Source organism: Arachis stenosperma, chromosome 5 (assembly GCF_014773155.1).
Source record: "Arachis stenosperma cultivar V10309 chromosome 5, arast.V10309.gnm1.PFL2, whole genome shotgun sequence".
Taxonomy (NCBI): domain Eukaryota; kingdom Viridiplantae; phylum Streptophyta; class Magnoliopsida; order Fabales; family Fabaceae; genus Arachis; species Arachis stenosperma.
Window position 1 is genome coordinate 91651114 of NC_080381.1, and position 21697 is coordinate 91672810.

Consider the following 21697-nt stretch of genomic DNA (forward strand, 5'->3'; position numbering starts at 1 on the left):
AATATTGCTGCAATTTTTGTGTCCAGGGGCTTGCTTGAATAAGAATTCAATCTATGTTTCCAGTTTCTTGATGGCAGCATCTTGATTCTGCATGTTGAATTGCACTTCTTCCCGAAAAGCTTTACTATCTTGAGTTTCCTTACATAGATTTTCGAGTAGAGCCTCAATCTTTGATAATCTATCCTTGGTTATTGATGATGGGTTGAGATTAGGTGGTTGAGAAGGGTGGTTAGATGGATGTTGGTAGGATCTATGTGAGGTGTGTTGATGAGTTGCATTGTTGTTGGAATTGAGATTGTGGCGTCTCTGATCTTGCCCTTGGTCTTATTGGTTTCCCCACCCAAAGTTGGGGTGATTTCTCCATCCAGAGTTGTAAGTTTTGGAGTATGGATCATAGACTTGTCTAAGTGAGTTTCCAACATAGTTGGCTTGCTCCCGGTCACTTTCTTCTCCTATGTTCACTCCATCTTGAGCTGACGATAAAGTGATGGCTGCTGCAACTTAGTTTTCCTCCACCTTCTTGGTAAGATCTGCTAGCTGTTTGGTGATCATCTTATTTTGAGCTAACAATGCATCCATGTGGTTCAGCTCCATTACTCCTCTGGTGTTACTTCTTTCGGAGGCATAGAAGTAGTCATTCTCAGCAACTGTTTCAATTATATCTATGGCTTCTTCAATGGTTTTCTTCTTGTTTAGAGAGCCTCCTGATGAATGATCCACAGCCTTCTTTGACTCATAGGAAAGACCTTCATAGAAAATGTGAAGTTGAACCCATTCATTGAACATATCTGGTGGGCATCTTCTTGTTAAGTCTTTAAACCTCTCCCATGCTTCATAGAGAGTCTCACCATCTTGTTGCCTAAAATTTTGCACTTCAGCTCTCAGCCTGTTGATTCTTTGAGGAGGGTAAAATCTTGCCAAAAATTTGTTCACCACATCTTCCCAATTTGTTAAGCTCTCCTTTGGGAAGGATTCAAGCCATTTAGATGCCTTGTCCCTGAGTGAAAAAAGGGAACAAGAGCAGCCTATAGACATCCGGATGGACTCCATTAGACTTCACAGTGTCACAAATTCTCAGGAAGGTGGTTAGATGTTGATTGGGGTCTTCTTGAGCACTTCCTCCAAATGAACAATTGTTCTAAATAATGGTGCTGAGCTGGGGTTTTAGTTCGAAATTGTTGGCATGTATGGTAGGCTTTTGAATGCTACCTCCACAGTTTCCTGGATTACGATTGATATAGGAGCCTAGAACTCTCCTTTCTTGCCCAGCAAGGTTTGCATGGCCTTCTGTAGCATGGTTGTGAGCTTCTTCTTCGTGATTGTTCTCCAAAGTACTGTTCCTCTTCCTCAGCACCAATAATTCTTTTCCTTCTTGCTTCCTTCTTAGTCTCCAGAGGGTCCTTTCAGGTTCTAAATCGAAGGATGTTGAAACTCCTTCTCTTTTCCCTGTCATACAACAGACAGATTGCACAACAGGAGATAAAATAAAGAAACTATTCTTGTTAGAGTAATTGTTAGTGTGAGTGATGCAAATTATCAAACAGTTAGTGGGTTAGTGAGCAGAATTGTAATCAACAAAGAAAGAAAGAACGAAAAACAAAGAGGGTACAGGGGATGAGGAAGAAATTAAAACAAACTAATGGAAATTGACTGAATCAAATAAACAAGTAATGAAACAGAAAAAAATGCTCAATCTAGTGATCTTCAAACTTAATCATTATTGATTCAAAATCAATCCCCGGCAACGGCGCCATAAACTTGATGCATGAAAACTTGTCTCTCAACAAATTTTTCTTCAGCAAGTATACCGAATTGTCGTCAAGTAAAACTCACAATAGAGTGAGGTCGAATCCCACAAGGATTGTTTGGTCAAGCAACTTTAGTTAAAAGAATATGCTAGTTGAGCTAAACAGAATTTAGATTGAGAACTTGCAGAAATTTAAATGACTGGAAAGTAAATAACAGAAATTAAAGTGCAGAATCTTAAATGGGGATTTGGGGTAATGAGCATGAAAATAAATGGCATAAAGTAAAGAGAATGGGTAAGATCAGAAATGGGGTAATCATTGGGTTCAGGAGATGTTGCATTCTCTGAATCAAGTTCATTCTCATCTCTTCCTCAATCAATGCATTCATTGATCTCCTTGGCAATCTTAAGTGATTGGATCCCAATTCCTTGGCAATCCAATCTCTCTAAGCTTGAACAATTGCCCAATTCCTTGATTTAATTGCTCATAGGAAGAGATGAAGTGTGGTCACTGATTATACCACATGTATTTCCAAATCAAAGTGTTGGGAGGAATACATGTCACTATATCCGCCCAAACCCTAATTTGGTCCAACATGAGAACTAAGTTAGAACTCACGTTAGAACTCACGTTAACTAAGTTAACGTGGCTCTTAACGTAGTAGTGATGCCATCTTCCAATGTTAGTGACAAAAGTGAGTGTCACTAACGTTGGCTCCTTGATCTCAACTCCACGTTAACTTTTCACGTTAATGGTCTTAACGTGAAAGTTAACGTAGGCAATGCTAGTTGGTCCAATGTTAGTGACAAAAGTGAGTGTCACTAATGTTGGCTTTTGTTTTCCTCTTCTACGTTAGAGTTCACGTTAACTAAGTTAACATGACTCTTAACGTGAATCATTGCCAAGTTTTTCAACGTTAGTGGTGTTCACTTTTACCACTAACGTTGGAGAAAAACGTTATTGGTGTTCACGTTTTCTCTTAACGTTGGAGTTCTCTTTTTCTTCTAAGTTAACTACCATGTTAACTTAGTTAACGTGGCAAGTAACGTGAGCTATGGATGGCTTCGCAGGCGTTATTGGTGATCACTTTTCTATTTAACGTTGCAAGCTTTTTACCATTCCACCTTAGTGTTCACATTAACTAGGTTCACGTTAACTAGGTTAACGTGAATACTAACGTGGTTCTTCCTTGCTTCCTTTGCCCTGAAATCAAGCAATTAAAGTGCATCAAAGCTCTAGCCAAAGTCATGAGATTATGCATCATCAATTTATCATGCAATTCTAGCAAAATTCTCATGAAATCATGCAAAGTTCACAATAGTTGCTTGAATCAAGGTGTGAGTGTATTTTCATCCAAAACTTGTCTTATTCACTAAGAAAATGCATGAAACTACCCTAAAACAGTAAAGAAAAGGTCAATGAAACTGGCCTAGATGCACTGGCATCAGATGGCCTATGCACGTGAAAGCTTCAAAGCTCAGCCCAAGCACACACCAACTGGGCGCCGGAAGTGGATTTCTGCACTATCTACTCATTTTCTGTAAACCCTAGTAACTAGTTTAGTATAAATAGCACTTTTTACTATTGTACTAGGGTCTTCTTCCCCTGTTTTTGAATTCTTATACCATTTGGGAGGCTGGCCATTCGGCCATGCCTAGACCTTTTGTTCTTATGTATTTTCAACGGTGGAGTTTCTACACCTCATAGATTAAGGTGAGGAGCTCTGCTGTTCCTCATGAATTAATGCAAGTACTATTGTCTTTCCTTCAATTCACGCCTACTTCTTCTCCAAGATATACTCTTGTACTTAATTCAGTCAAGTCAGACTGAAGGGGTGACCCGTGACAATCACCCATTATCTTCAGTACTCGCTTGGCCAAGATCCGCGTGTCTGACAACCACAAGCAGTCTACATGATGTTCAACGTAATCATTGGACGCCAGCTGGAGTATATTCTCTTGGGTCTCTGATCCATGCGTTTGACTACCATCTCCTGACAATAGAGAATTCAAATCAGTGAGATCAGAACCTTCGTGGTATAGGCTAGAAACATTTGGCAGCATTCCTGAGATCTGGAAAGTCTAAACCTTGTCTATGGTATTCCGAGTAGGATCTGGGAGGGGATGACTGTGACGAGCTTCAAACATGCGACTGTTGGGCGCAGTGACAATGCACAAAAGGATCAATGGATCTTATTCCGACACAAGTGAGAACCAACAGATGATTAGCCCTGTGGTGACAACCGTAGCCGGACCATTTTCACTGAGAGGACGGATGGTAGCCATTGACAACGGTGATCCACTAACTTACAGCTTGCCATGGAAGGGAGGATGCATAATTGGAGGAAGACAACAGGAAAGCAGTGATTCAGAAGCAACAAAGCATCTCCAAATGCTTATCTGAAATTCCCACCAATGAATTAGATAAGTATCTTTATCTCATTTTATGTTTTATCTGTTAATTATCAAAATCTCATAACCATTTGAATCCGCCTGACTGAGATTTACAAGATGACCATAGCTTGCTTCAAGCCAACAATCTCCATGGGATCGACCCTTACTCACGTAAGGTATTACTTGGACGACCCAGTGCACTTGCTGGTTAGTTGTGCGGAGTTGTGAAAAGTGTGATCACAATTTCGTGCACCAAGGGGGCAGACTTGAAGGAACCATAGCACCTCATTAGGAGTAGTATTAGGTAGTTTTAGAAAGCTTTAGTCTTAGGTTTTCTTAAGTTTTTCTCTCAAATATTTTAGGGTTTATTATTAGGGTTTATACTACAAGTGCAATTTTTATCTTGATATTTGATTCAAGCTTGCTTCCATTGTAAGTATTTCTTGATTTTATCTTCATCTTCTACACTTGTGCTACACTTTCTTGAAGTTGAAGATACTTTATCAATATATACATATTTTTGCAATTTTGATCTTTAGTTGATGAATTAGATGATTGTTGGTTATTATATGTTTGTTTGAGTTACATTGTTGATTTTGATCATTTATTACTCATAGCTTTAAGCATTTTTCCAATTTTTCCATGTTTTGTGATTATGCCCACCAAGTGTTTGTGTAAATGTCAATTTTGATTATGAGGTAAATTTCCACTTCTTGACTTGGGAAAGATGAGCCTAGGGGATACTAGAATTGTAATGTCCAATATTTAGTGATAATTCTTGAATTGCTAATTGTTCTTGTTTTCCACTAACGCTAGCTCTTTTCTAAGCTAATTAGTAAGTTTGATAGGATTTGTTGATTAAGAATAGTCTTGCTCACTTGACTTACTCTTTGATGTTAAGGATTGACTAGGTGAGATTAATCCATCATAATTATCTTAGTTGTGGTTACGACAAGGAAAGAATTCCCTAACTCATCCCAAGCCAAGGTTCCATTTATGTTTTAAATCACATTTCCATCATTATAAAATATTACTTATTCATATTACATAGATAGTTCTTTAATTCCTTTATTAGTTCATTAATTGCAATTTTGATTGTTCTTTTATTTCTTAATTGTTTGCTTCATTATTGAAAACCCCCCTTGATCTCACAACCAAGCTTGTGCACTTATTGTCACTAGTTCCTTGGGAAGACGACCCGAGATTCTACTCCCAGTTTATTTGATTTGAATCGTGACATCTTTGTTCTAAACTCTGGCAGAGGATTACTTGTCAGTCTAGACTATGCTTGCAACGAGATTCCATATTTTGTGAAACTCTAGACCGGGACTAACCTGAGCATCAAGTTTTTGGCGCTGTTGCCGGGGAGCTAAGTGCAATGATTGGTATAATCTTGGTTGTTGTGAATATGTGAATAGTGTGAATACTTGAATTTTTTCTTTTCACTTGACTCCAATTGGTAGCTAGTGCCTTTATTTAGATAGTTTGGGTAGTTATAGATAATAGATCGTTTTTGTTTACTTTCTTGCTCTTGTTTTGCTTTTGGTAATTACATGATTTCTATGATTCCTCAGTTGAATGACACGGTCGCTTCCAGACCCAAGCTTGGCCCCTTTTGATCCTGAAATAGAAAGGACTTTAACTCATCTTAGGCAAGCTCGGCACCGGTTAGCATTTGTGCATGGTGAATCGGATTCTCTTGATGAGCAAGCCAATTTACAATCACTTTGTAACTGTGATTCTCATTCTTTGTTAAATGAGGGAACCATGTATTCTTCTATTGGAAGTGTTGAAATTTCTGTGAGTGAGTTAGGTGACAAAAATATGCGGCACCACCTCGGAGAGTCACTCTCAAGGAAGCCGGAGCTCCAGACATAACTTTGCAACCGGTACAAGTTCGGTATCCGGATTTGGATGACAAATTTAAATTCAAGACAAGTTTGATCAACTTGCTTCTGAAATATCATGGTTTGCTTGCTGAAGACCCCTTCAACAACTTGAAGGATTTTCAAGTTGTGTGCTCTACTACAAGAAGGCATGGCTCAGATAAGATAGCCATAATGGTTTTTGCTTTCCCATTCTCTTTGGAAGGAAAGGCGAAAGAATAGTTTTACACCCAATATGAGGAGGTGATTACTAATTGGGATTTGTTGCACAAAGAGTTTCTTGAGAAGTTTTTCCCACCTCAAAAGACGGATCGTTTGAGGAAAGAAATCTCAAGCATCATGCAAAGAGATGGAAAAATCCTTTATGAATATTGGGAAAGATTCAAGAAGTCGTTGAAATATTGTCCTCACCACCACATAGATGAATTGGTGCTCATAAGCTATTTTTGCCAAAGCTTGGTCCCTCAAGACAAGCTACTTATTGATGCCTCAAGTGGAGGATCTTTCACTAAAAACAAGACCATAGAAGAAGCTTGGGAAGTCATTGCAGATTTAGTGGATTCAACTCAACATCTTAGGACAAGGAACACCCAACCAAAAGCCACAAATGAACTCTCACCTTCCGGTGATGCTATCTTGACAAAGACACTTGGTGAAATGACAATTTTGCTAAGGCAAATTACTCAAGGTCAACAAATTTTGCAAATGTTGCTAGCTCTACCTCAACCTCCTAGGATTGAAGCTTCTTCTAGATCTTATGGTATTTGTGCTTTCAATGGTCACTACACCGATGAGTGCCCTCAAATCCAAGAGGACAACATATTGGCGATAGTAAATCCCTATCCATAAAGGTCCAATTTCAATCAAGGCAATCAAGGATCTTACCACTTTAGAGCAAACCAAGGTCAAAGGTGGAGAGACAACCCAAATCAAAGATGTTTCAAGCTCAACCTTTTTCAACTGAACAAGTTTACTATCCCTAACCATTCCAAGGTCAACAATCTTACCATCAACCACCTCAACCTCACTACCAATCATATCAACCACAAAGCCCGCCCCATTCACAACCCAATCAACATTCACACTCTCAACCCCAAGAAAGATATCAACCACCACATACTAGGCCTACACTTCACCAAAATAATCAACCATCCTCTTCAAACCAATCATATATGAATGATGCAATTTAAAGCTTCATGTAAGAGCAACGGGAGTTCCATAAGAAGCAAGAAACTTACATAGCAACCATTGCTGAGGCCTTATCCTGGTTGATTTGATCTCCTTCCAACAATCATAACACCCCCAAGCATCTACCTCTAGTGGCCAACCTTCTCAACCTCAATCAAATCCCAAGGGAAGCATTAATGCTATTATCCTAAGGAGTGGCACCAAATTAGATGAAGTTATTTTTAAGCCTACAAGTGTGAACCTGGAAACCCACAATGAAGAAATCGAAGAGTACATAGAATGGAATGAAGGTGAGAAGGAAGATATTGCGAGAGAAGAGGAGGACCCATTGATGGTCAAGGAACCCAGAAGGAAAAATCCCCTTGAAGAGCCTACACCAATTCCTTTTCTAACGGTGGCTAAAAAGGCTAAGAAACATGAAGGCTTTGACCCTAATGAGGTAGAGATTTCCAAGAATGTGGAAGTTACCGTCCATCTTTTTTAAGGAGAAAATTGGTGAGCTAGGTGATGAATCCATATTTTACGATATATTTTGGTTTGATTTAAGTGGATTTCATCACATAAACCCACATTTATTCATCTAAATAGCATGCTTTTGAGATTTCTTCCTAAATTGTGCTTGAAAGTGAAAACATGCTCTTTTGTGCTTAATTTAGTAAATTTTTATTCACTTTAATCCCATTTGGTGCCTTGATGGTTTTGATGAGTGATTTCAGTTTTCAAGGCAAGTTTGGGTTGAAGAAGTGAAGAAAGAGCATCCAAAAAGGGAGAAATCATGAAGAGAATGGAGTTTGGAAGCTGCTACAACGGTGACTTCGTGCAAGGATGCATACGCACCAAATGTCGTGCATACGCACGATGGTAATTTTGCGCAACTGTGCGTATGCACTGTAGGTCGTGCATACACGTAGATCATTAATTGCAAATTGCTGAGGGCGAATTCTGGGTCTCCAAAACCCAATCCAACTCATTTTCTAAAGCTATTTAAGGCCAAAGTGAAGAGAAATGAAGGGGCGGGAAAATTAGGTTTAGCTTTTCTATGTTTTTCTCTTAGTTTCAAGAGAGATAAGCTCCCCCCTCTCTCTAAAATTAGGGTTTCTTAGTTTAATTTCTTGCAATTTCGACTTTTAATACTTGTTTTCATTTACTTTTTCTTGTCATTTATTGTTATTGCATCTTTGTTCTTTCCTTCTGTTCATACCCTGACCGAGCTCCCCAAACTCGGCAAAGTTCATAGAAGGTCCGACCTCATCCCCAGGCCCATGCCTGAGGTCGGACCTCGGACAATAAAGCTAAAGAAGCCCAAAAGGAACGAAGCCCAAGACCTAAAGGCCGAAAAAGCCTAGGAAAGGCGGTTCCACAAAGATAAAGATAAAACTCCCAGAAGGATAAGATAAGATAAGAATATCTTATCCAGGGAAGATCACGGCCAATTACTATAAATACACTGGAGCACCCAGGTATAACACACACTCTAATTCTACTCAATATCTGCTTGGACCCATGCTAACTTAAGCATCGGAGTGTCATTGCAGGTACCACCACCAACCACTCGGCATACCAAGCTCGGGTCATCAATCCCCCCATCTCGGGCCTCCCTAAGATGACCGAGCTGCGCGTTTCAGGTAACCCTCGGAACATTGGCGCCGTTGCCGGGGACCTGGAAGTCATCCCTTTACCATGGCGGACGACCCTCCCAACAATAACCACGCTACATCAGAACAAGAGGAGGAAGTTGACACCGGAGAACGACCGGACAGCCCTCTATCACCCCGCACTCCAGGAGGAAACAAACAGAATCGCCCAAAGACATCACTCCCAAACCAAGATCCCCAAAATCCCGAAAGCTCGGAAATTCTAGAAGCAGTTCGGACACAGCAAAACCGGCTGAAACAACTCGAAGAGGGCGTAAAAAAGCAGAAAGAAACTGAACAAGATCTGAGGAGGGAAGCTCGCAAGCGCAGAGAATTAGAAGAAAAACTACGGAAACTAGAGGCCAACCTGAAGGACCGGACGGAACGCGGCACCACCCCCGAAGGCAATCATGATCCCTTCACACGAGAGATCATGAAGGAGAAGGTACCGCAAAACTTCAAACCGCCCGATATGGACCTCTACGACGGCACCACCGATCCAAGTCACCACCTCAGCAACTTCAGAAGCAGAATGTACCTAGTCGACGCCTCCGACGCGATTCGGTGCAAAGCCTTCCCCACCACCCTCACCAAGTCGGCCATGAAGTAGTTCGACAACCTGCCACCAGGATCAATCTCCAGCTTCGAGGACCTAACCAAAAAATTCCTAACAAGGTTCTCTATTCAAAAGGACAAGACAAAACACGCCCCCAGTCTACTCGGGATCAAGCAAGGTAACCAAGAAACTCTCCGAGAATACATGGAGCGATTCAACAAAGCCTGCCTGGACATACAACACTTGCCCACTGAAGCAGCCATCATGGGACTGGCAAACGGCCTAAAAGAGGGACCGTTTAGCCAATCCCTATCCAAACGATACCCGACCTCTCTATACGAGGTGCAGGAGCGGGCAGAAAAATACATCAACATGGAGGAAACCTCCCAGCTGAGAGACTCTTCTAGAAAAGAATCAACCTACCCGCTCCGAGATCGAGATCGGGAACAGAAGAAGAAAGAAGAACCCAACTCGGACAAGCCGCGGAAGTACCACAGCTACACCCCTCTCCGAGTCTCCCTAGTAGACGTCTACAGAGAAGTATGCCACACCGAAAAGATCCCACCACCCCGACCTCTAAAACACAAGAGAGCGGGGAGAGATCGGTCCGAGTACTGTGAATACCACAAACTTTATGGCCATTCTACTAACGACTGCCACGACCTAAAAAATGTTATAGAAAAACTAGCCAGAGAAGGAAAACTCGACAGATACATAGCAGAGAAAGGAGAAGAGTCCAAGAAGAGAAGGAGGGGAGATAACGAAGATCGGGCAGAACGAACCCCACGAACCCCTGAAAGACACGTACACATGATAAACGGAGGTTTCGCAGGCGGAGGAACATCCAGATCCTCGCGAAAAAGGCACCTCAAAGAAGTCTACCACATCCGAGAAGACAGTCCCCTGCCCGAGCTACCTATTATCTCATTTACCCGAGAAGATGCTCAAGGGATAATACCCGGGCACGACGATCCAATGGTAATCACCATTATTCTAGCAAACGCCAACTTACATCGAACCCTGATTGACCAGGGAAGCTCAGCAGATATCCTGTTCAAAGCGGCTTTCGACAAACTCGGACTTGAAGAAAAAGAGCTAAAAGCCTATCCCACCGACCTATTTGGGCTAAGGGGACACCCCAATCCATCCCTTAGGATACGTCTCGCTACACACTACCTTTGGAAAAGGCGAGCAATCTAAAACATTAAGCATCGACTACATTATAGTCGACGTCACTTCAGCATACAATGCCCTCATTGGGCGACCAACCTTAAACAGACTGGCAGCTATAGTCTCGACCCCACACCTCTGTATGAAGTTCCCCACCACAAAAGGAATCGCTACCCTAAAGGGCGACCAAAAACTAGCACGACGATGCTACAACGAAAGCCTAAGCCTAAAAGGGAAAGAGATCAACACGATAGAACTCGGACGAGTCCAAGCCCGAGAAGATCTTCGACCACAACCAGAGGGAGAAACCGAAAAAGTCCAGATTGGGAGCACACCTGAAAAAACGACAAACATAGGGGCAAACCTCGAAGCGGGCTTAAAAGAGGAACTCATAACCCTCTTAAGGGAGAATTCCGACCTCTTCGCCTGGAGAGCCTCCGACATGCCAGGCATAAGCCCCGACCTGATGTGCCATAAGCTATCAGTGTACCCGGGATCCCGACCTGTCCAACAAAGACGCAGAAAGCTCGGGCCCGAACGCATGCAAGCAATAGAGGAACAAGTACAAGCACTACTAGATGCAGGGTTCATTAGGGAAGTAAAATACCCCCTATGGCTCGCAAACGTGGTCCTGGTAAAAAAGCCCAATGGAAAATGGAGAATGTGCGTCGACTACACGGATCTCAACAAAGCCTGCCCCAAAGATCCATATCCACTACCAAACATCGACGCCTTAGTAGATGCAGCCTCAGGCTATAGATATCTCTCCTTCATGGACGCATACTCAGGATACAACCAAATCCCGATGTACGGACCTGACCAAGAAAAGACCTCGTTCATAACCCCAAGGGCAAACTACTGCTACGTAGTAATGCCCTTCGGGCTGAAGAACGCAGGGGCAACCTACCAGAGGCTAATGAACAAAGTTTTCTCAGAGCACATCGGACTACAACTGGAGGTGTACGTCGACGACATGCTGGTAAAGACACAGGAAGACAGAAACTTGCTGACCGACCTCGCCAGTGTCTTCGGCACCCTCAGAAAACACAACATGAGACTTAACCCGACGAAGTGCACCTTCGCCGCAGAAGCCGGAAAGTTCTTAGGCTTCATGCTGACTCAAAGGGGCATCGAAGCAAACCCGGACAAATGCCAAGCAATACTCAATATGAAGAGCCCGACATGCGTCAAAGAAGTACAACAACTGAATGGAAGACTGGCCGCCCTATCAAGATTCTTGGCAGGATCAGCGATAAAATCACTACCTCTCTACTCACTCCTAAAGAAAGGGAAACCCTTCTCGTGGACCCCGGAGTGCGAAAAGCCTTTCAAGAATTCAAGGAATTCCTCGGGCGGCCACCAATCCTAACCCGACCTTTAAAAGGGGAAGAGCTCGTACTATACCTCTCGGTCGGACATCGGGCAGTCGCTTCAGCGCTAATACGAGAAAATGATCAAGGACAACACCCCATATACTTCGTAAGCAAGGCACTACAAGGGGCCGAATTAAACTATCAAAAGATAGAAAGATTCGCCTACGCCCTAGTGCTCACAGCCCGGAGGCTCCGTCCCTACTTTCAAGCCCACACCATCAAAGTCCGGACAGACCAACCCATGAGACACATCCTGCAAAAAACAGACCTGGCAGGACGAATACTACAATGGGCGGTGGAACTGTCCGAGTTCGACCTCCACTATGAAGCCCGGACTGCCATAAAATCTCAATATCTAGCCGACTTCATCGCAGAATACACTGAGACCCCTGGAACCCCACTCTCATGGAACCTATATGTCGACGGGTCCTCAAACAAAACGGGAAGCGGAGCCGGGGTCATACTCGAAAGCGACCAAGGAACGCGGATAGAACTATCCCTAAAATTCGAGTTCCAGGCTTCAAACAACCAAGCTGAATACGAGGCCCTACTAGCTGGTCTGAAGCTAGCCAAAGAGGTCGGAGCCCAGAGAATCGCGATCTTCAGCGACTCCCAGGTCATCACATCACAAGTAAATGGAAGTTACCAGGCCAAAGACCCAACTATGAAAAAATACCTGGACCAAACACAGGCACAATTACGCCACTTCCCAGAAATACAAATCCAGCACATACCTCGGGAACAAAATGCCCGGGCAGACGCCCTCTCAAAGCTTGCTAGCACCAAGCCCGGAGGCAACAACAGAAGTCTTCTCCAGGAAACCTTACAATCTCCCTCCGTGCCAAGAGAGGAAGAAATACTAAATATATCCAACCAACAGCAAGGATGGATGACCCCCATACTCAACTACCTGAGGTCAGGAACTCTCCCCGCCGAAAGAAAAGAAGCTAAAAGGCTTACAAAGGACGCCCAGAATTATACACTAATTCACGACATATTATACAGAAGAGGATTCTCAAATCCCCTCCTTAGGTGCGTTCCGACCTCAGAAACAAAAGGCGTCCTCGAAGAAGTCCACGAAGGCATGTGCGGGAACCATCTCGGAGCTCGGGCACTATCCAAAAAAGTAGTCAGGGCCGGGTTCTACTGGCCGACCTTGCAAAGAGACGCAACAGAGTTTGTGAAAATATGCCCCCCTGCCAAAAACACGCCAATTCTCACAAGGCACCACCCGAAGACCTTATCAGCATCACTGCGCCATGGCCCTTCGCAAAATGGGGACTCGATTTACTCGGCCCGTTCCCACAAGGACCGGGGCAAGTCAAATACCTCATAATAGGGGTCGACTACTTCACAAAGTGGATCGAAGCTGAACCCTTAGCCACCATTACGGCTCAGAAAAGCTGGAAATTCCTATACAAAAACATTGTCACAAGGTTCGGAGTCCCCTACTCCATCACAATAGACAATGGAACACAATTCACGGACACAAGTTTTCAGAAATTGGTGGCCGAACTAAAAATCAAACAGCAATTCACATCAGTGGAGCACCCACAAGCCAATGGGCAAGCAGAGGCTGCAAATAAAGTCATCTTGGCCGGGTTAAAACGAAGACTCCAAGAGACCAAAGGGGCGTGGGCCGAGGAGCTCCCCCAGGTACTATGGGCATATCGGACAACCCCACACTCTACAACGGGAGAATCACCGTTCCGACTAGCTTATGGGATGGAGGCAATGATTCCCATCGAAATAGATGAAGGGTCACCCAGAATCATCTTCTACAATGAAAAAGAAAACCCGCAGGCACAAAGGGAAGAACTCGACCTCCTCCCCGAGGTCCGAGAAAGAGCCCGGATTCGAGAAGAAGCCTTAAAACGGCGAACGGCCCTCAGATACAATCAGAAAGTTATAAAGCGAAGCTTCTCCATCCACGACCTAATTCTAATCCGAAATGACATCGGAACACAAAAGTCGGGAGAAGGAAAGCTAGCCGCAAATTGGAAAGGGCCCTACAAGGTAACAGAAGTCTTAGGAACAGGCTATTACAAAGTATCCGACCTAGAAGGCAACGAGCTGCCCAGGGCCTGGCACGCCTGTAATCTAAGACGGTACTACAGCTAGAAAAATTTAACCCGAGGTGTACTCTTTTTCCCTACAAGGGTTTTTTAATGAGACACCCGGTTAAAATAAAACACCCGACCTAGTCAAGGGTAAACACTTTGTAAATATTCTTTCTTTTTAATACTAATCGAATTTTTCTATTTTCTTTTCTCCTTCCTCATGACGAAACAAATCCTAGAAAGTACCCCACCAAGGCGCATTAATTTATGCTCGACAAAACGCAAAAATCATTTGTCAAGAGACCATACAAGGTCGGCAAAGATAAAAGCGACGAGGTTCAAATTAATGTGAGAAGTTATAAAGTAACTCTGAAAAGGCTCAAAAAAAAAAGCCAAATAAAAAGAGATTACAAAATAACTTAAAGGGCCGACCAACGAAAAGGTCGGACCTAACAAAAGGAGGTACTCAAAGGCCCGAGGTCCGAAGAAAAGCCCGGATCCAAGGAAGAAGCCTCAAAACAAAAGTTTCAAAACGCTAAGCTAAAAAGTTGTTATCCAAAAAGCAACTAAAAAGCATAAAAGCGGAAACAAAAGCCAAAACGCGAACAAGGCTAAAACAAAGGTTTCAAAACGCTAGCTAAAAAGTTGTTATCCAAAAAGCAACTAAAAAGCATAAAAGCGGAAACAAAAGCAAAAAACGCGAACAAGGCTAAAACAAAGGTTGCAAAATGCTAGCTAAAAAGTTGCTATCCAAAAAACAACTACAAAGCATAAAAAGCGGAACAAAAAGTCAAAAGCGCAAAAACACCGCATAATAAGCTAAAAAAGTTACTACAAGTAGCTAAATAGCATAAAGGTGTCCAAAGCGTTCACGAAAAACATCCAAAAAGCAAAAAGAACCCACAGGCCGGGTAAAAGGCCAAAAACAAAAGATCACAGAGGATCAAGGACCTTTCTGGTCTCCACATCAACAGAAGGCTGCGGAGGAAAAATGGAAACTGGGACTGCATCAACGACACCGTCATCCCGGTTTAAAACCTCCACGCCAGAACCATCCCCGGCCAAAGTTGAAGTCGGATCCGCAACCGGAACCTTGAGGTCGGACGCCGGAGCCTTGGGGTCGGACACCGGAACCTCATCCTCGGCAGGGGCAGGAACAATCTTTCCCTCCACAACAATGTTATCCGTACTGAATAAGCTCAGATCCAGGTCGGGAGCAAGAACCCGGATCTGATCCCTCAAATTCACAAACATAGCATCCATACCCTTGGCCACATTATCTTCCAGCTCGTAAAAATCATCCCGAGCCGATTGCAACTTCTCCTTCGTCTCCACAAGCTCGGCATACAGCTTGGTATAGTTCTCCGTCGCCACCTTCGCCATCTCCTCAGATGTCTTCGCCGCCGCCACAGCCGCGGTAGCCCTAGTTTTCTCTTCCTCCAAAGAGATCTCCAGCTCAGTAATCCTGGCAGCCTTCAGTTGACTAATCTTATCAAGATCAGACTGAGCCTTCTCAAGTCGGGAGCTGGTCGCACCAATGGGGGATTTCTTGAACTCCTGGGCAATAGCGGCATGAAGACTGGCCATCCGGACACAGCTCCGCGCCATATACTGAAAATGATGCTCCATAGACACATCATCAGTTGAAATAAAAGTCTGAGGAAGAATATGCTGTTCAATCCAACCAAGGGCATCAAAATCCTTGTCATTAAAACCCGCAAGCTCCTGAGAGGTCTTCTGTTTCTTGGGGGGAGGACCCGAGGTCGAAGGCGGGGAAAGGTGACCGGGCCCAGAGGTCGGAGGATCTTGAGTTATAGCTCGGAACTGAGGAGTCGGAATGGTCTTCGACCGAGTCTGAACACCCACAGTAGCCTTCTGCGGAGAAGATCGGGCAGAAGCCTCAGCCTCGATATTCCGAGCAGCCGCAGACTTCTTCGACCGACGAAGAAACTTCATGGAATCCGCCTGAGAAGACATCTCTGCAGAAACAAAAAGAAAGGGATTATCACAAACAGGAATTCCACCAAAACAGGCAAAATACTAAAAGGATGAAGCTCGGAGAGGTCGGGAACTACCTAACTCGGAACGGAGAAGGCTTGGATCTCCCAACATTTTCTTCGTGTCCAAGTGAGGTGCCCGACCCCATAAACTGCTCAACACACCCACAAAAGCCTGCTCCACCTCATCTAGACTCTCAAAGGTATACTTAACCGACACTACATTCTCTTGCCAACAAAGAGGAAAAGAAGGCTCCCCACTCTCATCTAGAAAGAAAGGTCGGACGTCCCCAGCAGCCCGGACCTTGAAATAATAGTTCTTAAAATCATGAAAGGACTCATCGTACAAAGTACAAAACTTCTTTCCCTGGTTAGCCCTAAAAGAGACCCAAGACACCTTCCCTCCACCCGAACCCGGTTTCGTCAACACAAACAGATAGGAAAAAAGAGAAATAGAGGGGGAGACGCCCAAAAACTGACACAAAAGTTGGAACAGCTTTAAAAACGCCCAAGAATTGGGATGGAGTTGCGTAGGGGCAAGATTACAAGACCACAGCACCTCGGATTCCAGGTCAGTAAAGGGAAGTCGGACACCCAGCTTAGAGAAAAAACAATCGTAAGCATAAAAGAAAAGCTTCTCGGAACTTTCTAAAGGCGGGAAGCACACTCTCTCCTCGGACTCCGGGGCTACTAGCTCATAATCCCGCTCAGACTCTCTATTCTCACAAATGCTACACTCCCTACGGAACCTAGCTAAATACTCAGAATCTACAACAGAAGGGACTCTTAGAGGACCAGGATCTACCCAGCCAAGACCACTTGGAATCTTGGTCGACATTGCTTGAAAAACCTTTCGAGACATAAAATTCTTGCCTACAAAGAAGAATACAACAGCAAGCAACAATCACATAAAAGCAGACAGCGAAAACCCATTCAGCAAAAACAAGAAACAAAGATCTTTATAGAAGAAAATGCAGCAACAAAATACCAGAGAAAAGAGCCCCCCCCCCCATATACAAGCAAACAGAGCAATGGCGGCGCCTCTTTTCGGGGCAACCCAGGCATAGAGAAAAAGAAACAGACAAAGAGCCACACAAAAGAACAGAAGCATATGAGTACAAAAGAAAAGAGACGAACAAACCTAGAAAGAAAGAAAACGGCGAGCTCCGACAGTAAGGGGAACGAAATGGCGGCGCAGAGGAAACCCCGGAAAAACGCACAGAAAGATTTGAGGAAGAAGAACAAAGTGAAAGAAGGAGCGGTGCTCGAAGAAGAAGATGGCGAAAACTTAGAAAAAACAGAAAGGAACAGAATAAACGAAGAAAAGGAGGAAAGGGGCAAATAAATAATGCCTTCACAAAGCCCGAACGGAAATCGAGGAGAAACGGTAAAATGCAATAAATGCAGAAACGGCCATTTTTGAATTTTGAAAAGAACTACTATGCCCGAGCTCGACCTCTCAAGGACGAACTCGGGCAGGGGCACTGTTCATACCCTGACCGAGCTCCCCAAACTCGGCAAAGTTCATAGAAGGTCCGACCTCATCCCCAGGCCCATGCCTGAGGTCGGACCTCGGACAATAAAGCTAAAGAAGCCCAAAAGGAACGAAGCCCAAGACCTAAAGGCCGAAAAGGCCTAGGAAAGGCGGTTCCACAAAGATAAAGATAAAACTCCCAGAAGGATAAGATAAGATAAGAATATCTTATCCAGGGAAGATCACGGCCAACTACTATAAATACACTGGAGCACCCAGGTATAACACACACTCTAATTCTACTCAATATCTGCTTGGACCCATGCTAACTTAAGCATCGGAGTGTCATTGCAGGTACCACCACCAACCACTCGGCATACCAAGCTCGGGTCATCAATCCCCCCATCTTGGGCCTCCCTAAGACGACCGAGCTGCGCGTTTCAGGTAACCCTCGGAACACCTTCTATTTTGTTATTTCATTTCTTTTGTTCCTTTATGTTTATGACACTTTGTTATTTTAATTTAAATTTAATGTAATTTATGTTTTATATTCATTTATTGCTTCCTTTAGTTATTGTTATTATTTTCTTACTTTTGGTAGTTAGAGTTTATTTTCTATGCAATTTAATATTATTTTATTTTTATGCACACTAAGTGTTTGATAAAATACTTGGCTTAGTTTTTACTTAGTTTTTTTTCCACTCTTGGCTTGGAATTGATGACTTTGGTGACCTTTGAGTCATTGATGCCCATTCTTGTTTGATACATTAGAGTAGTTGGTTGATTTGGTCTCCATTGACTTTATGTGACCCCTTAGTGTTGACATAGGACTTATGGATTGGAATCAACTATGCCTATTTGACTTATCTTCGATGTAAGGTTGACTAAGTAGGATTAACTCTTCATAATAATCATGTGTTTGTGGTCAATGGCTAGGATAGGTAACCTTGGATCTCAATTACTTGCCAAGAGGTTTCTTGCACTTTAATTTTCCTTGCTTTGACTTTTAGTTTCTTGTATGTTTAGTTTTCACACTCTTGGTTGAGAAATTGGGTGTTTAGGCAGAATTGAGTTGTGGATGTCCATTCCGCATAGTGTGGGAATGGCTAATTGGTTTGGTTTCCATTGACGCTAGTCTTTCGCTAAGTAATTAGTGAGTTGATTAGGACTTATGGATTGAGATCAATTATTCCTTTTTGACTAATTCTCAAGGAGGATTGACTAATTTGGATTGATCTCATACAATTGCCATGTTTGTTGTCCAAAACTAGGATAGGAATCCCAAATTCCCTAATTCTCACCAAGAGCACATTTATCATTTAATTTCCATTTTTATTACCTTTACTTGCTTTCTCTTTTAATTTCCTTGCATGATCATCTAATTTCTTGCTATTTACATTCCTTGCCTCTCTCTTGCATTCCTAATTGCCATTTCCTCCATAGCCAATAATTTTACATTTCATTGCAACTCATAAGGAAGACGACCTGAGGTTTAATTACTCTCAGTTATTTTAATTTGGATTTAACGTTTGATTTGGGAACTAATTGTTGACAAGAGTGATTTCTTCACTTTTCTCTTGCTTGTGTGATCTGCTGATTGTATGACAGGTAGAAAAAGAGGAGCTTCAACCTTTTTTGAATCTGAACCTGAGAGGACCCTCCTTAGATTAAGGAAGGAAACAAAAGGGAAGAAGGTTGTTGGTGCAGAGAAAGAAGAGGAGAACTTAGAAATAGACATGGAGGAGAACATGGAGAACCACCATGAAGAGGAGGCACATAACCATCCCAGAGAAGGTGCAGCAAACCATGCTGGGCAGGAGAGAAGAGTTCTAGGCTCTTACATTGATCCAAATCCAGAAAATTGTGGAAGTAGCATTCAAAACCAACCATACATGCCAATAACTTTAAATTGAAACCTCAACTCATTACCCTTGTTCAGAACAATTGCTCATTTGGAGGAGGCGCCCAAGAAGACCCTAATCAACACTTAACCACTTTCCTAGAATATGTGATACTGTGAAGTCTAATGGTGTTCATCCCGACACCTATAGATTGCTCTTGTTCCCCTTCTCGCTTCGGGATAAAGCATCTAAATGGTTGAAATCCTTTCTAAGGGAAAGTCTGACGACTTGGGAAGATGTGGTGAACAAGTTCTTAGCAAGATTCTATCCTCCTCAAAGAGTCAACAGATTAAGGGCTAAGGTCCAGACATTCAGGCAACAAGATGGTGAGACTCTCTTGAAGCATGGGAGAGGTACAAAGACTTGACAAGGAGGTGTCCACCAGACATGTTTAATGAATTGGTGCAACTACACATTTTCTATGAAGGCTTATTTTGTGAATCAAAAAAGTCATTGGACCACTCTTCAGGGGGATCTCTAAACAAGAAGAAGACCATTGAAGAAGGCATAGACATCATAGAAACTGTGGCCAACAATGAGTTTCTCTATGCTTCTGATAGGAGCAACAACTGAAGAGTAATGGAGCTAAACCAAATGGATGCCTTGCTGGCTCAAAACAAGATGATCACCAAGCAATTGGCTGACCTTATCAAGCAGATAGAAAGGAATCAAGTTGCAGCAGTCACCACCCTACCGCCAGCTCAAGAAGGAGTGAATACAGAGGAAGGGGTGATGATTGGATTTTTGATGGTTTAGAATTTCACAAATGAATTCTCGTTGCAAGTATAGTTCCTAAACCAAACAATAATCTTTTCACACAAAAAGTTATTTATCACTAAAACAAACCCCTAAATTTATAAACCGAAGTATTGAAACCTAGGGTCGTTCTCCCTAGGAATTACAATAAAGTATCTTGTTATTGGTTGTGAGTTATTTTGGGGTTTTTGAGATTTTAGACAAGAAATATAAATGGCAAAGAAAATAAACTAACAACTAACAAAGCTCTTGGCAAGATATGAGAACTAGAAGTCCTATCCTAGTTATCCTCCTCAATTGTGATAATAAATTGTCCATTACTCCCACTTAGTTAACCTCTAATCATGGAGGAAAGTCAAGTGGATGAATCAATTTGATTCCTCAAGTCCTAATCAACTCCTAAAGGAAAAACTAGCTTTAGAGGCATTCAAATCAATTAGCAACTTCTAATTATCAATCAACAACGGAATTAGATAACTCAAGAGTCACTAATTACTCTACCTAGGACAAGAGGAACAAAACCTACATTAAAATCCAACCAAGCATTTCATCAAACACTTGGAAGGCACAAAAGAAAAGCATAGTAAATTGACAACAAGAATGAAATTTAACAACAATTATTGAAAGGAATTAACAACAACAATTAAAAGAAACACATTTATTATGAATTACCTTAAATTGAATGGAAAGAAAATAGAAGGAACAATAGTAGATCTACAACAAAGTATAAGAACAACATAAAGGAAATTACAACAAAAGAATAGAAGAATGATGAATGTGACAACAAAGAATTAAGAGGTAGAAGGAGATGAAAGCATGAATCTAAATCTAGATCTAAGAACTAAACCTAATCCTAATCCTAATTCTAGAGAGAAGTGAGAGCTTCTCTCTCTAGAAACTAACTCTAACTACTAAACTAAGCTAAACTAAACTAATGGTAACTCCCTTTTTATCCCTATTCAATCCTTGGCTTAAATAGCATCAGAAATGAGTTGGATTGGGCCCACAAAGCTTGTAAATTTGCTAGCCACGAGTTTGCATGAAGTGAATCACGTGCACCAACGGCGCGTACGCATACAGTGTGCGTACGCGTCCTTATACGTATAGCAACTATGACAAATCTTCTACCATTTTGAAGCCCCGGATGTTAGCTTTTCAACCCAACTGGAACCGCATTATTTGCACCTTTGTAGCTCAAGTTATGCTCAATTAAGTGCCAAGATGTCAGGCTTAACAGCTTTCCGGTTCTTTCATTTCTTCATAAGTTCTCCAACATTACATGCTTTTTCTTCATTCCCTTGATCCAATCTTTGCCTCCTAAATCTAAAATCACTTAGCAAACATATCAAGGCATCTAATGGAATAAAGGAGAATTAAATTTAGCTATTTTAAGACCTAAAAAGCATGTTTTCACTCTTAAACACAATTAAGGGAGAAGTTATAAAACCATGCTATTTCATTGAATAAATGTGGGTAAAAGGTTATAAAATCCCCTAAATCAAGCACAAGATAAACCCTACAAATGGGGTTTATCAAGGGGATGACTGTGAGCAAGCCAATT

At 42.4% G+C, this 21697-nt stretch overlaps 2 non-coding genes across 2 annotated transcripts; one reads left to right on the forward strand and one right to left on the reverse strand.

Moving 5' to 3' along the window:
• Positions 1 to 781: 781 nt before the first annotated feature.
• Positions 782 to 888, forward strand: LOC130984679 (small nucleolar RNA R71). Its single transcript, XR_009088596.1, has one exon. It is a non-coding gene; the product is annotated as a small nucleolar RNA R71 (small nucleolar RNA).
• A 5451-nt stretch (positions 889 to 6339) lies between these two features.
• LOC130984012 (small nucleolar RNA R71) lies at positions 6340 to 6446 on the reverse strand. Its single transcript, XR_009087974.1, has one exon. It is a non-coding gene; the product is annotated as a small nucleolar RNA R71 (small nucleolar RNA).
• Between the last annotated feature and the right edge of the window lie 15251 nt (positions 6447 to 21697).